This window comes from Odontesthes bonariensis, chromosome 1 (assembly GCF_027942865.1).
Source record: "Odontesthes bonariensis isolate fOdoBon6 chromosome 1, fOdoBon6.hap1, whole genome shotgun sequence".
Taxonomy (NCBI): Eukaryota; Metazoa; Chordata; class Actinopteri; order Atheriniformes; family Atherinopsidae; genus Odontesthes; species Odontesthes bonariensis.
The window spans coordinates 5,096,284-5,110,729 of record NC_134506.1 but is presented as its reverse complement, the minus strand read 5'-3'; positions in this window follow the sequence as shown (position 1 = coordinate 5,110,729).

Below are 14,446 nucleotides of genomic sequence, written 5' to 3'. Positions count from 1 at the left end.
CGAAACGGCTGTATGTAAAAGGGCTGTGGTAATAAGCACTTGCGTTACACGAAGGTGAAGGTGGATAGCAGTGTTTCCCACACATAGACTAATTCGTGGCGGTGCGCCACAGATTCAACACCGGCCGCCACATATTGCGTTTCGTTATTATTATTATTTTTAACGCTATTTAAAAAATACTCGTATTCGTTAAGCTGCATTTCCTTTCCCTGCTCTCCCTCCGTCTCTCTGTCAGTCACGCGTCTCTCTCACATAGCCTACACACACACACACACACACACACAGCCCCTCCCCTCCGTGCACACCGCATGTGTCTCCATCAGCGATATCATCCCTGGAAGCGAGGAAGCTTGCTAGCTTCAGCGTCGCGTTAGATTAGCTCAACCGAAAGAAGACGGCTGGCGAAATTCACAAAAGGTTGGTATCACGTGCAACTGTATAAAATCACACATTAAAAAGTCCTATAAAAATATTTAATATTTTTAATACAATGTTGTCCCGTCCCGACCCGACCCATAGCAAACAAGCGATTACGCCTTCTTTATAAAGTTAACTAGTCGCAAGTTTGCCGTAAAAAAAAAAATGTAGTTGGGTTGTCGAGGTCTAAACACTAGCAGCTGTGAATCAAATAAAGTAGGTTTTTTAAACTCTTACACTGAATGTTTGCTGCTTCAATCCAGATGAGTATTGAAAAATATTTTCCGCGATTGAAAAAGAGACGTGCGTGTTGAGGATGAGGACCAGCCTGAACCGGAGGTATCAGTCTGAAACAGAGCTGAACAGTCGGACCAGTGTAATTAGCTATGTTATTAATTTGTTTACAATGAAGATGTGAATATTAATACAATAAAGTTCTGTGTGACCAATTATTAACGAAGGAATTATTTTGAAGAATTTTTATTTTTATTTTTAATTCTGTTCTCAATCTGTAGAAAATGCTGTGAACACCTAATTATGCATGAAAAAAAAATACCGTGAAACCGTGAAAAAATACCGTGATAAGTATTTTTGGTCATACCGCCCAGCACTACCTATTTATATCTTTTTTAAGCCTATTCATACAAATATTTATTTGTCTTTTTTTTCTTTTGTCTCAACAAAATTCTGATGGTGCCGCTCAAAAAGATAATCGTCTGTAAATGCTAAAACATCTATGCGCGGTCTGATAACCATCTCCCGACGAATATTTAATTCTCTGCGCAATAATGCTGCACCTTCATCCACGGGATCATTGTCAAAAGGACATGTTGGTGAAAAAAGTTGCCTCCTACTGTGCCTATTGGACTTCTAGAAGTAGAAGAACTCGCTCTGCTGACTGGATGAATGAGGAAATCAAATGGCGTGTGTGGCTGAAAGAGGGCGGAGACAGAAAGAAACTCAAGGTTTCTTGAATAAAACCTGGTCCCGACCAGGTTAGGTTCAGAGAGTCTGTTACTCCGGTAACTGACCGTGAGGTTAAGTTACCTCTCTTTGTGAAACAGGCTAGAGTTACCCCTCTTTCTCGGGGTTGAGTTACCTCCCTTTGTGAAACGGAAAACTCAGGGTTTCCCTCATTTCAGGGTTAACCTACTCAGAGTTTTCACTAAACCTGCTACGTGAAACGGACCTCTGGTCTCCTCTTTTTGTTGCTTCCATTGAGTCAGTTATGTTGGGGGTCAGAACACATTCTGGAAAAGGGCTATAACTCCCAGAAGGCACCTTACTCTGCAGTATGTGTTTTTGCCACCGTCTCTGTCAGTATTAAAACCATTGTACTCACCAAGTTGAATAATGAGTTGTGGCTCTGGGGGAACTTTACCTTTAAACAGAGTGGTAGAAATCTGGATCTAGTGATTGATCCATATCGGCTCTATATCTGAAGCTCCTGTTGCTCAAATTTTAAAGTATAGAAGTCCCATTATAGCTGTTTTTATTTTTCATTTTTAACAATTATGACCTCAAAGATCAATCCTACTTACCCTGCTTCCAGCCACCATTTATGGTATATTTTACTCGAGAGCTGTTTGCCTGATCATTTATCATTAGTGTCAAATAAGAAAGACGGATAAAACGATCACCTTGTCCTCCATTCGGTATCTTGACTTTGCCACCTACTGCCTTTTGTTATCATTTGTATGACAAAAAAACATAACTTCTCATTTTGTTTGGACAGTAGAAGTGAGGTAGCGTTGGGTGGGATATAATTTGCTTACCAGGAACCAGAGATTGCTGCCTTTTGATCTTGCCATAAGGGTTTAAGATTGCTGATTTATGGTAGAGATTTGATGAACACACGAACCAGCTCTGTGAAAGTAGAAAATGCCTAAAATCTGTATTGTACGATCTAGCTTGATTAAGAATCTGTCTTTAACTTAACTTTTGGCTTATCATTTGAATATTATTCAAACAAACAGGGCTAAGCATTTTGTTTGGTGTTTACATTGTTTGTTGATGTGTTTTGCTGTAATTGCATACTACTGTATAACCTGAGTTTGCTCCCCACCTAAGATGTAAATATTGCTATTTATTTCACATGAAGTGTGTGTGTGTGTGAGAGAGAGAAAGAGTGTGAGTTAAGGTAAGATATGTTCATATAGAACACAGACAGACCACAGTTTTGCATCTGTCAGCGTGGACCTGGAGCGGAGTGAACAAAAACCTATTTACCATTGTATCCCGTGCCTGACCTTCTGAAGGTGCCAATCACTTTGGCCATAGATCAGTTCCAGTCACATTCTCTGGTAATGCCTGTCCCATGCTGCCGTTTTTCATAGTTTAGAAGGAGGAATCATACAGAGGGGTGGTTCATAAAGACAGCTCAAAAAGCTGAGCTTATTGTGAAATATTTTTTTACAATTGAGCTCATGAGTTTAAGTCCAAGAGGAAAAACACACCCGGATAATCAATGCCAGATTACTCAAATGAAACACAGAAATATCATGACAATTCCATCTGCACAGCTGATGAATAGCCCTTTTAAAAAAAAAAAAAAAAACTTGATGAATAATAAAGAAAAACAAAGAAAAAGGAAACTTTTGGGTCCAGCTGGCAAGTCAGATGGACCCAAAAGTTTCCTTTTTCTTTGTTTTTCTTTATTATTCATCAAGTTTTTTTGGGGGAAGGAAGGAAAAGAAAAGAGAATGAGACTAGACCCTATGAATAAGGCCTGTATCCCTCAGAAACCTAAACACATAGTTGAAGCATATGTGGCCAGAACTTTTCTGTAAATTTTCTTTTAGATTTAGTCCTAACTTGTCCCTTCTCAGCTGCCTTGTTAATATTTCCCTTTCTTTCTGGTACTTAGGACAGTGACATATCACATGTTCTATGGATTCTGGGCTATCACAAAATTCACATTTACCATCTGCATGTTTTTTAATTATTGCCAAGGTATTGTTAAGCCTAGTGTGCCCAAATCTCATCCTTGACAGCACATCTTCCTCTCCCTTACTCCTGTTTGATGATCTACATCTATCTATGTTGCCTTGGATTCCATGCAAGTGTCTTCCTGTTTCTGCACTGTCCCACAGGAATTGCCATCGCTCTCTTGTTTTGCGCTTTACAATACTTTTTATTTCCGATTTGCTGTAGTCCACCTCCAACTCTACATTGGTGTTACCCGCAGCCTTCTTGGCACAGCTGTCCGCTAGCTCATTGCCGGCCACCCCTATGTGAGCAGGCACCCAAACAAATGAGAGTTTGACACCTGATTTTTGCAGTACGTTGGAGAGTTGTGCTATATCTGATACAACATCTTGTCTAGAGTTAGACTGCCCGGTTTTTATACTAATCAGCGCTGAGCTGGAGTCTGAGGCAATAACTGCCCTCTCTGGCCTATTCTCCTCCACCCACTGCAATGCTAGCCACACGGCTATAAGTTCAGCTGTGTAGACAGCTAGGTCGTCAGTGATTCTCCTGCCCATTTCAACACTGAGTTCGGGGATAACAAATGCAACCCCAACTCTACTGTCCTCTTGCTTGGAGGCATCTGTGAATATTTTAACTTCTTCTCCATACTTTCCATTCATGTACCCCTGCACCATGTATTTATCAAGCTCATTGTCCTTCTTTTTCTCTAACAGCTGAATATCAGTAGGCACCCCTTCTATAATCCATGGCGGAGTAGTCGGTATGAACACTGTAGGACTTATTTTCAGGTTATTAATATTCATGTCTCTCACTCTGTCACCAATTGTCCACCCATAACTCCTAAATTCTGCATTCAATCTTTCTTGACACGGTTGTAAAACACACTGACTCATGTGGTCAACACTATGGCCTATCAGATTTTCCCAATATACAGCTGCTAGCTGATCCCTTCTAAGGTGAAGAGGCATGTCCTCCATCTCAACCTGTATGGCTGCCACTGGAGTGGTTTTCATAGCCCCACAGCATAATCTTAATGCTTGGTTCTGGACTACATCTAGTTTCCCCAGCAATGTTTTGGCTGCTGAGCCATAAATGAAGCTCCCGCAATCAAGTACTGACCTTATTAAACCTGTGTATATTGTTCTCAGGGCATGTCTGCTAGCTCCCCACTCTATTCCATGTAGGCATCGCATCACATTAAGGACTTTTTTGCATCTTACTTTGTATGTGCAGTTTCCATGTTAGTTTTTGGTCTAGCCACATTCCCAAGTACTTAAAAGACTCCACTCTATCAACCTCTAGGCCAGATATTGTGACTTTTATGTCCTCTGCGACCTTCTTTTTTGAAAAGACCATTATTTTGGTTTTTTGTATAGATATTCTGAAGCCCCATCTAATGGCCCAATTGTCCACTGCAGTAACAGCTTGTTGAATTTTCCTGCTGACAAACTCAACATTTCTCCCCCTTTTCCAAAGGGCACCATCATCAGCATATAAGGCAACCTCCACGTGATTCTCAACTTTACTAAAGATCCAATTAATCATTATAGAGAACAACATAGGGCTGACTATGCTTCCTTGAGGAATACCATTTTCAGTTGCATATCTCTGGCTTGTAACTCCATTTAACTTAACCGTAATTGTTCTCCCTGTTAAGAACTCCCTGATCCAGTTGAACACTCTACCCTTAAAACCCATGTTGCGTAGCTTTATCAGTAGGCCCTCCTTCCACATCATGTCGTAGGCTTTCTCTATATCAAAGAAAACTGCTACTACGGTCTCTCTGTTTGCCTGCGCTCTCCTTATTGCATCTTCCAGGACCACCAGTGGGTCCATTGTGCCTCTGCCCCTTCTGAAGCCACTTTGGTAACTTTGAATCAATCTTTTTGACTCAATTACGTAGCTCATTCTGTCATTTAGCATTTTCTCCATAGTCTTTCCCATCTGGGAAGTTAGAGCTATCGGCCTGTAGTTACTTGGGATTTGTGGATCTTTACTAGGTTTCTTGATAGGAATAATGATGGATTCCTTCCATGCTTTTGGAATGATTCCCTCTATCCAAACCTTGTTATAGAGCACCAGTAAAACTTCCTTTCCCTTATCAGACAGATTCTCCAACATAGAGTAACATATTCCATCCCCCCAGGTGAGGATTTTCCCAACTTCCTGAGAGCATTGTTCAGTTCGGTGATTGTAAACAATGCATCCACTTCCCATCCTGTCATTTCTGCACTGTTATCTGCACTCAGAAAGTTCTGCTGGTATTCCCCAACTGTCTCAGCTCTTGCTTCCCTTTCCTGTTGGGAGAGGTTATCAGAGCTGTGGACCTTTCTTAGTGTCTTTGCTATTATCTCTGTTTTTCCAATGTTACTGGTGATTACAGTATCCCCATCAAGCAGTCCAGGATATCCATATTGCTTCCCACTCCCTTTCATCCTCTTTATCATACTCCACACTTTCCCCACTGGGGTATCTCGGCCTACAGAATCACAGAACCTTCTCCAGCATTCTTTCTTGGCCTGCTTGATTGTTCTCCTCACATCTGCCTGAGCCTTCTTAAATAAGACTAAATTCTGGAAATTATGGGTTCTCTTCAGCACTCTAAATGCCTTATTTCGGGTTTGAACTGCCGTTCTACACTTCTTATTCCACCAAGGAACAATCCTACCTAAACTTACAGGTTTGGTTTTGAGAATTGCTGCTGTTGCTGCACTAACTATGCCAGCACTTACATGAAGACAAAATTCTTCAATGTTTCCATTTGTATCCACAGAGGACAGTTCGTCATCACTGATCTCTCTAAACTTATCCCAGTCAGCTTTTTCCAAAATCCATCTCTCATTAGGTGCGTTTATATGGACACGTTTCGTTTAAAGAGATTACATGTAATTGGTTTATTAGAATTCGACCGAACTGTATACATGAGCCACAAATAAAGAGATTAAATTTCTTCCGAGTTTACATGTTACAGCAATTTAATCCGATAGGACGATGTTTTAACAAATGTTGAAGTACTACAAATGAAGTATGTCTGAGCTGTTTCTTTGCTTTGTGTTACATGAAAAAATGAGGTGCTCTGTTTTTTTTTCTTTAAAAAAATAAAATAACATTTAAAATCCCGACTAGAACTCGCACGCAAAGATGTCTATTTGGTCGCGCGAGGCTGTCGGTTTGTTTTTCTAACCGTTTTATACACTGGAGTACGGGAACCTATGAAGGAAGAAGAATGTGATGCTGATGCTGCCAGCCACTTATGACTCTGCCTGCCTGCCATTAATGTTAATGCCCTGTTTGATTTTAAATTATGTTACACAACGCCTCTTCTTTACAAAACATAATACGCGTTAAAAATGACATCTGCCGAAGAAACGGATAAACTGAGAGGATTGTACACAACTGTTCAGTTGATGAGGATGCTAGCACGTCTGCAGTTGCTTCATCTTCGTAAACCAAGTGGATTAGTTTGACATAATTGTGAGCTTTCCTGTGACCGAGACACCGATTTCAGGTAGGACAGTTGGATTTAATGGGTTTGATTTTATTAATTGTATGGACAACTTAAAACATGTAGCGGGTTGTGGTGACACAGGCTAACTTCCACTCTTGGTCAGACAGGCTGTTATAGCCTACATACTGGTGCTACACACATAGAAAAAAGATCTTTGGCTACTTACTAGTAACATTTATCTCCTCCTCAAATCCGACATCGACACCATGGCTGACGTCCGAAAGGGGTCTGCCTCCCAGTAGCCTACTGTATGTCGTCCATTTCCGTCTGGTACGCGAAATTGGCCGGGCTTGATCCGCTTTTACCATTTTGCCTTTTGGCATTGGAGTAGGCGGCCTTCAGGGCTTTCCATCTTGACTTAATCTGGTCAACGGACCGGTCAAACCCTGCCTCTTTCAAGGCTGTGTGGACATCATTAAAGATTTCCGAGTTCCTCATCTTCCTCCCGTCCAGTTTTGACATTATATTTTGCTCTTGCAACGTTTTGAATAAAAACACCGTTTCCTCCCCCGACCAATTTTTGTTCTTCTTCACCGTCGCCGTCATTTTAACTTCGATATCTTCCGTTATCTGCCTTTTAACTAGAATTACACAGTCTTTATTAACTGTATCTCGCGCGCCCTTACACTTGCGCAGTAACATGAAACGTGTTCTAATAATCGTTTTATCCAGGTGCGCCTGTATATATGGGGAGTTTCCTCCTTCAATCGGATTATATGAACGGTCCAAACCACCTATTGTAATCGGTTTAAATATTTAACCCGTTTATATTTAAAGAGATTATTTGACTGTTTACATGACGCATATTTAATCTCTTTACACGTGTAATCGGTTTAAACGTGCATTTAATCAGATTAAACGTGTCCATATAAACGCACCTATTGTGAACTGACACATCAATTCCTATTTCTATACTTATTGGGAAGTGATCACTGCCCACAGCATTACTTTTCAACACCTCCCACTCACACTTGTCTGCTAATGTTGCTGTGACCAGCGTTAAGTCAATAGCAGGCTCTGTTCCTCTTGCCATGTCCATTCTGGTACCTGACCCATCATCAAGACACACCAGCTCTTTCTCATCCATGAATTCTAAAACTACATCGCCATTATAATCATTCTTATCTCCCCATAATGTGCTGTGTGCATTGAAATCACCACACCATATCACTCTCCCTTTTGTGCCCTCCCAAATTTCTTCCATCTGGTTCAGTTGTAGCTGCTGACATGGATTGTAAAAATGAATAATTTCAATACTTTCATTCCCTGGCCAGTCCTCAATTACTAAATATTCCAACTGCTTCCCTCTTTTGACCTCTCTGTACTGAATACCCGTTTGTACAAATGTTATGATTCCCCCACCCCTGCCACTAACTGAGGAGTATCCTTTAATACAGAAGTCAAGCTTAGGGATCAGCCATGTTTCCTGTAAGCAAATAACACTGGGTTTCACTCTGAGATTGTCAACATATTTCTTAAACTCTTGCCCATTGCTTATCAAGCTTCTTGCATTCCATTGCAATATAACAAAACCCATTAACCAGAACCACCACATTCTTGAGATTGAGGTATGCCATCAGTCAGATTCAGACCGTCTCTGACTGCTTCCCACTGCATATCATGTAAATTCAGAAATTTACTAGCCCCCTTAATAATGTATTGGATTTTCTTTGTATGTTTGTCAGTTTGTAAGTAAGTAAGTAAGTAAGTAAGTAATTTATTTGTACAGCGCCTTTCGCAGACCAGGGTCACAAAGCGCTTTACAGGTACAATAGAAACACACAGTTAAGAAGTACATAAAAGTGTAAGTTTAAAAAGGCCAAAGCAACTCAGTCACAATCATAGCAGCCCAAGACAACTAAGAAAATTAAGAAAAAACCTGAACAAATAAAAAGGTCTTAAGTTGCCTTTTGAAGGCGTCAACAGACTCCATCGAGCGCAGAGAGAGCGGAAGATCGTTCCAAAGCCTGGGAGCAACAGCCTGGAAGGATCGGTCTCCTCTGGTCTGGAAACGCGTGCGTGGCACCATCAGAAGATTCTGATCCACAGACCTCAGAACCCTAGCTGGGGTGTAAGACTGGATCAGATCTTTGATGTAGGGTGGAGCCTGACCATGCAACGCTCGGAAAGTTAAAACCAAAATTTTTAAATTTATCCTAGAGGAAACTGGTAGCCAATGAAGAGCTTTAAGAACAGGAGTTATGTGAGTCCTCCTATTTGAGCGGGTCAGAATTCTCGCAGCAGAGTTTTGCACCAACTGCAGGCGAGACAGCTCCTTCTTGTTCAGACAAGAAAACAGACTATTACAATAGTCCAAACGCGAAGACACAAATGCATGTATAATCAGCTCCAAATCATCCCGTGACACCATTTTCCTGAGTTTGGAGACATTCCTCAGTTGAAAAAAGCAGCTTTTGGTCAGCTGTTTGCAGTGTTGGACTAATGACATGTCCTTGTCAAACACAACACCCAGGTTTCTGAGTCTCATTTTAACAGACTGGCCCAAGTCACCCAAGTACTGGTTAATCCCTGGAATGGAGTCATCAGGGGCAATAACCAGTGTTTCTGTTTTGTCCACATTTAGCTGCAAGGTGTTATCATTTAGCCATTGTTTTATCTCCACCAAACAATGAGCTAAGGAATTTAGCCTCTGGGGCTCAGTTGGCTTGAAAGAGCAGTAAAGCTGGATATCATCAGCAAACATGTGGTACGAAACATCAGAAAATCTCTGGATGATTTTTCCCAAAGGGATCAAATACAGTAAAAATAATACAGGACCCAAGACAGCACCTTGAGGGACTCCACACAGCAGATCTGCTGACTCAGACCTTATTTGGTTAGCTGTGACACTAAAACTACGCCCAGAAAGGTACGACGAGAACCAATGTAGTTTGAGCAGTGCAGTTGACAACATACGCCATAAACAAAACAAAGTCATTTTTTGACACCATGAGTGTTTCTTCTTTAATTGCCTCGCATTTAGTGCACTGCTCGCTTGCTTTAATTCTTCGGACTGGTTCGGTTTCCACCCTTCTGACAGACTTTGCCGCTTCTGCGTATGTAATGCCACGAGTGACTTTAATTCCATGTACTTCCTGCATCCTTTTGCTCACTTCGCACCTTCTGTATGCTGAGCTGTGCTCGCCCCCGCAGTTACAGCACTTAGCTTTGCTTCCTCATTACATTGGCCATATTCGTGTTCTCCACTACACTTAGTACACCTTTGTTTCCCCTTACAAACCGCCGCTACATGCCCAAACCGTTGGCATTTAAAGCACCTGAGGGGAGGTGGAATATAAAGCCTCATTTCGTAGCTTATAAATCCAATAAACACCCTCTTGGGAAGTAAGGGTTCATCAAATGTTAGCAAAACTGATAGACTGTCAGTAAAAACTCTATCTCGCTTTGTTTTCAGCCTCCTTGCTTCCTTCACCTTGGCATTTTTAATACTCGACTTAATGACATCCACTGATTCTGTTAACGGGATGCCTGAGATTACGCCTCTCTCCTGCTTTTTGTCATATGCCATCGAACACTGAATTTTATGACCATTTAACTTAATCACCTTGACTGCGCGTTTTTGTTGCTCTTCATTCTTGCACATTATTACTAGCCCACTTCTTATTTTCTTTGCACTCACCTCCCCAAACTCTTTTTGTACCGCGACGGTAAGCATCGACGGACTCCATTCATCAAAATTAGTTCCCTCCTTTAGCAGCTTCACAAAGACTTTGTACTCCATTTCTGTTGTCTACTCTGACTTTCTTTTCTCCATCACCACCATTATGCACTTTCCCATTTTTCCGTTTACTACCCCTTCCTGAAGAAGATTCTGTACTCCATGGACCATCCAAACTTATCAAACTATCAGTTTCAAACCTCCCGCTATCATCCATCCCTTCCTCTTCCTCACTGCCTGATACATCACTTCCTACCTCCTGACCATTCCCAGCCCAGCTGCCACCAACCGCTCGAACGCCACCACGTCCTCCACTCCTCTCAGCCATTTCCTCCTCCCACCGAAATGTTGAGTAGTCATCATGAGGTTACTTGTCATACTCAAACTACCCAAGATGCAACGTAACTTGACGTCGCCGATCGTCATTTCCTGTCAAAACGGCAGTTTCAAGCTAGCTACAATGAGGGTAGGTTCACCTCCTGTTTTCAAAACAAAAGCACCAATTGTATCGTAATGGCTTTCCCTATGATAAAAGGCAACGGGTATTTTATTTTGTGAAAATAACCGGAAGTGCGTTACTCACTGCGGCTAGCTTTAGTAGCGCCGAATTCGTGGGAAGAAAATTGTAAATAGCCGGTGTTTTGTCAGATTTTCAACACGTTGGGGATCTAAACAACTACTTTCTCGCCTAAAAATGTTTCAGATGTTGCTAAAGTTATATATTTACAGAGTTTATAGCCCGAGCCGAAATCAGCCGGCCTGAAGCTGATTTCGGCTCGGGCAAGCAAAGTGCACTGTGTGTAAACGCTCTGCATACTGTCTGATCGATGAGTATGCAGTTTGCAAGTATGTAGTATGTAGTAGGCGGTTTCGAACACAGCCTTTGTCTTGATGAGAACAAATGAGGAACAGGTGTGAAGGCAAGAGCAATCAAGACTCCGCCCTGAACTTCCTGGAAACCTGCTCAGCCCCACCGAAGGCCCAGAAACCACAACAATAACACAGCCAAGCATGATCGTGACAGCCATTAGTTTTGGTTACTGAACTAAATGATTATGCTGCTTGATTAATATTTTAACACTATGACAATGAATATCTTCAAATTTTAATTCTCTCTGTAGTTGTAAAGACATTTCACTGAATTATAAGTAAGGGTAAGAGGGAGGTATCACTAAGGTGCAACAAAATGTTGTTGCAAAGAGTTTGAGCTTTTTCCCTTAACAAGGAAACCTGGGGTCCGTTTCAGAAAGCAGGTTCAACAAACTCTGAGTCTATTCCTGAACTCTGAGTTGATCTACTCTGAGATAGAAAACTCTTCGGTTCCAGAAACGCTGATTTGAGTGAGTTTAATCAACTCTGAGTAGGTTCACCTTGAGTTTTGCGTGTGCGCCACAACTTTAAAAAGCCAGCATCAATGGAGCCCCAATTCGACGAGTCACCATGGCAACGGGGAAGAGGAGGGGCTACGTTTTTCACCAACCTCGAATTGGAAATCTTAATGCACTCATACGGCGAGTTTCAATACGTTTTTAGAAATAAGTGCACCGCTGCAGCAGCAAAAGTGTAAGTTTAAATGTAGTCCTTTGCAATCACAATAATATTACACAGGAAAACTGCTTGAATGGTAGCCCATTCATTTATTTCATTTAGGTGCAATTCCACGGGGGAGAAGCGCACTTGGCAGCAGTTTAAGATGAAATATAAAAACATTGTTCAAACAGGTGAGACCTCGGCATGGAGGTACCTCATTTTGATCATGTTTTACACTGTAAAGTAAATATTAAGTGGCTATTTGACTGTGCAGTTATTTTTATCCCCAACATAATGCTGTTTTCACACACATAAATGTCTTCTCATCTATATCATGTTCTGTTTAATAATTAAGCCTATTTAAACTAAAACAGACTTCTATTCAGCCAACAGAAAGAAGGCAGATGCCCGTAAAACGGGTGGTGCACAGCACCGCCACCTCTAACGGAGTCTGAGGAGCTGGCCCTAAACCGGAAGGGCCCTAAAACTGGAATGCCAGTGGCTGAGGGAATCCCTGGACGGAGTCCACCCCCAAGACACAAGTGCCTTTATAAAATATAATAGGCCTATATATATCTTTTTAAAGCCTATTCATACAAATACTTATTTGTCTTTTATGTCTTTTTTTTCTTTTGTCCCAACAAAATTCTGATGGTGCCGCTCAAAAAGATAATTGTCTGTAAATGCTAAAACATATATGGTCTGATAACCATCTCACAATGAATATTTAATTCTCTGCGCAATAATGCTGCACCTTCATCCACGGGATCGTTGTCAAAAGGACATGTTGGTGAAAAAAGTTGCCTCCTACTGTGCCTAATGGACTTCTAGAAGTAGAAGAACTCGCTCTGCTGACTGAATGAATGAGGAAATCCAATGGCGTGTGTGGCTGAAAGATGGCGGAGACAGAAAGAAACTCGAGGTTTCTTGAATAAAACCTGGTCCCGACCAGGTTAGGTTCAGAGAGTCTGTTACTCCGGTAACTGACCGTGAGGTTAAGTTACCTCTCTTTGTGAAACAGGCTAGAGTTACCCCTCTTTCTCGGGGTTGAGTTACCTCCCTTTGTGAAACGGAAAACTCAGGGTTTCCCTCATTTCAGGGTTAATCAACTCAGAGTTTTCACTAAACCTGCTTCGTGAAACGGACCTCAGCTGTAATAATTGATAATAATAATAGTTTTCTCCTGCTGATGGCCCTAAATGAAAAGTGATTATATCTCCAAAGTCATTTGCATTCATTATCTGACCAACATGACCGTCAAACACAATGACAATCCATCTTGTTCTTATGACATTTCAGCTTGAACCAATTTGGTGTATTCTAAATACTCTTATAAGAAACAACATTTCCTGAAAATAAACCTAAAGTACTTCTTAATTTCCTGGTGATGCTGCATTATGGAACACCCCTCTGGTCATTTTTACAACAGCTACATGCTGATTGAAAGAGTTGATTGATGATAGAAAATGGCAATATTTACAGTTTCCTTCTTAAAATTTTTGACAGGACCAGACAGTTGTGCCATGTGTTTGTGATTGTAGTGTTTTCGCACTGACAGTCACATGTCACTCCTGGCTATGACATCCTCTTAGAATTGTAACTGATGACAAAATGTAATTTTCACCCGTTTATGCTAAGTGCATGTTTTGGAGAAAAATAAAAACTTAATGGTGCACTTCTTTGTTTTCATGTCACTTCACCTGATGCAATCTTTGTCACTGCTTTATGTTATCTGGTTTTGTTTCTTTTAAAGACAGAAACTATTGCAAAATGTCAAATTGTGGATATCTTTTGTTCCATTTTCTGTCAAGATGATTGCACACTGGAATTTGGGATGCATCACTCCATAGGACCTGCTACCACTGATTTTCAGGCCAGTTCTTGTGTGGCATACCTCAGCCTTTACTCCGTGTTTCCCCTCAGCCACCCTTAAAGGGAGACCAATTCTAACGAGGCTTCAGTGAACAGCCAATGAATCAACTGAAAGGACCAGATTTATCTCTCAGATCCTGTCAGGTTTTTGCTGAGTTTTCCCATTTCATAAAAACATTTGTTTAATTTGCCGTACGTAGTGTTTAGGTCAGTCACTCAGGTCAGTTTTTAAAAAGACAAACTGCGCTGTCCGTCAAACTGTTGTCTTTTATATTTGTTCATCAATGAAACTGAGGGTATTGGAGCACACTTTCTTGTAAAAAAAAAAGTGTGTACAGAAACCATTAAAATTGGTTATTTGCTAGGTTTTCTTTAGTGTGTACGTTACAACACTGATTGATCCTTTAACTTGGGTACCTTTTTGTGTGAAAGATTCATAGGTCAATGTTTAGTGGCTTAACAATCAAACAAATTTGAAAATGAAAAAATATTAACATTTTCTTTGGAAA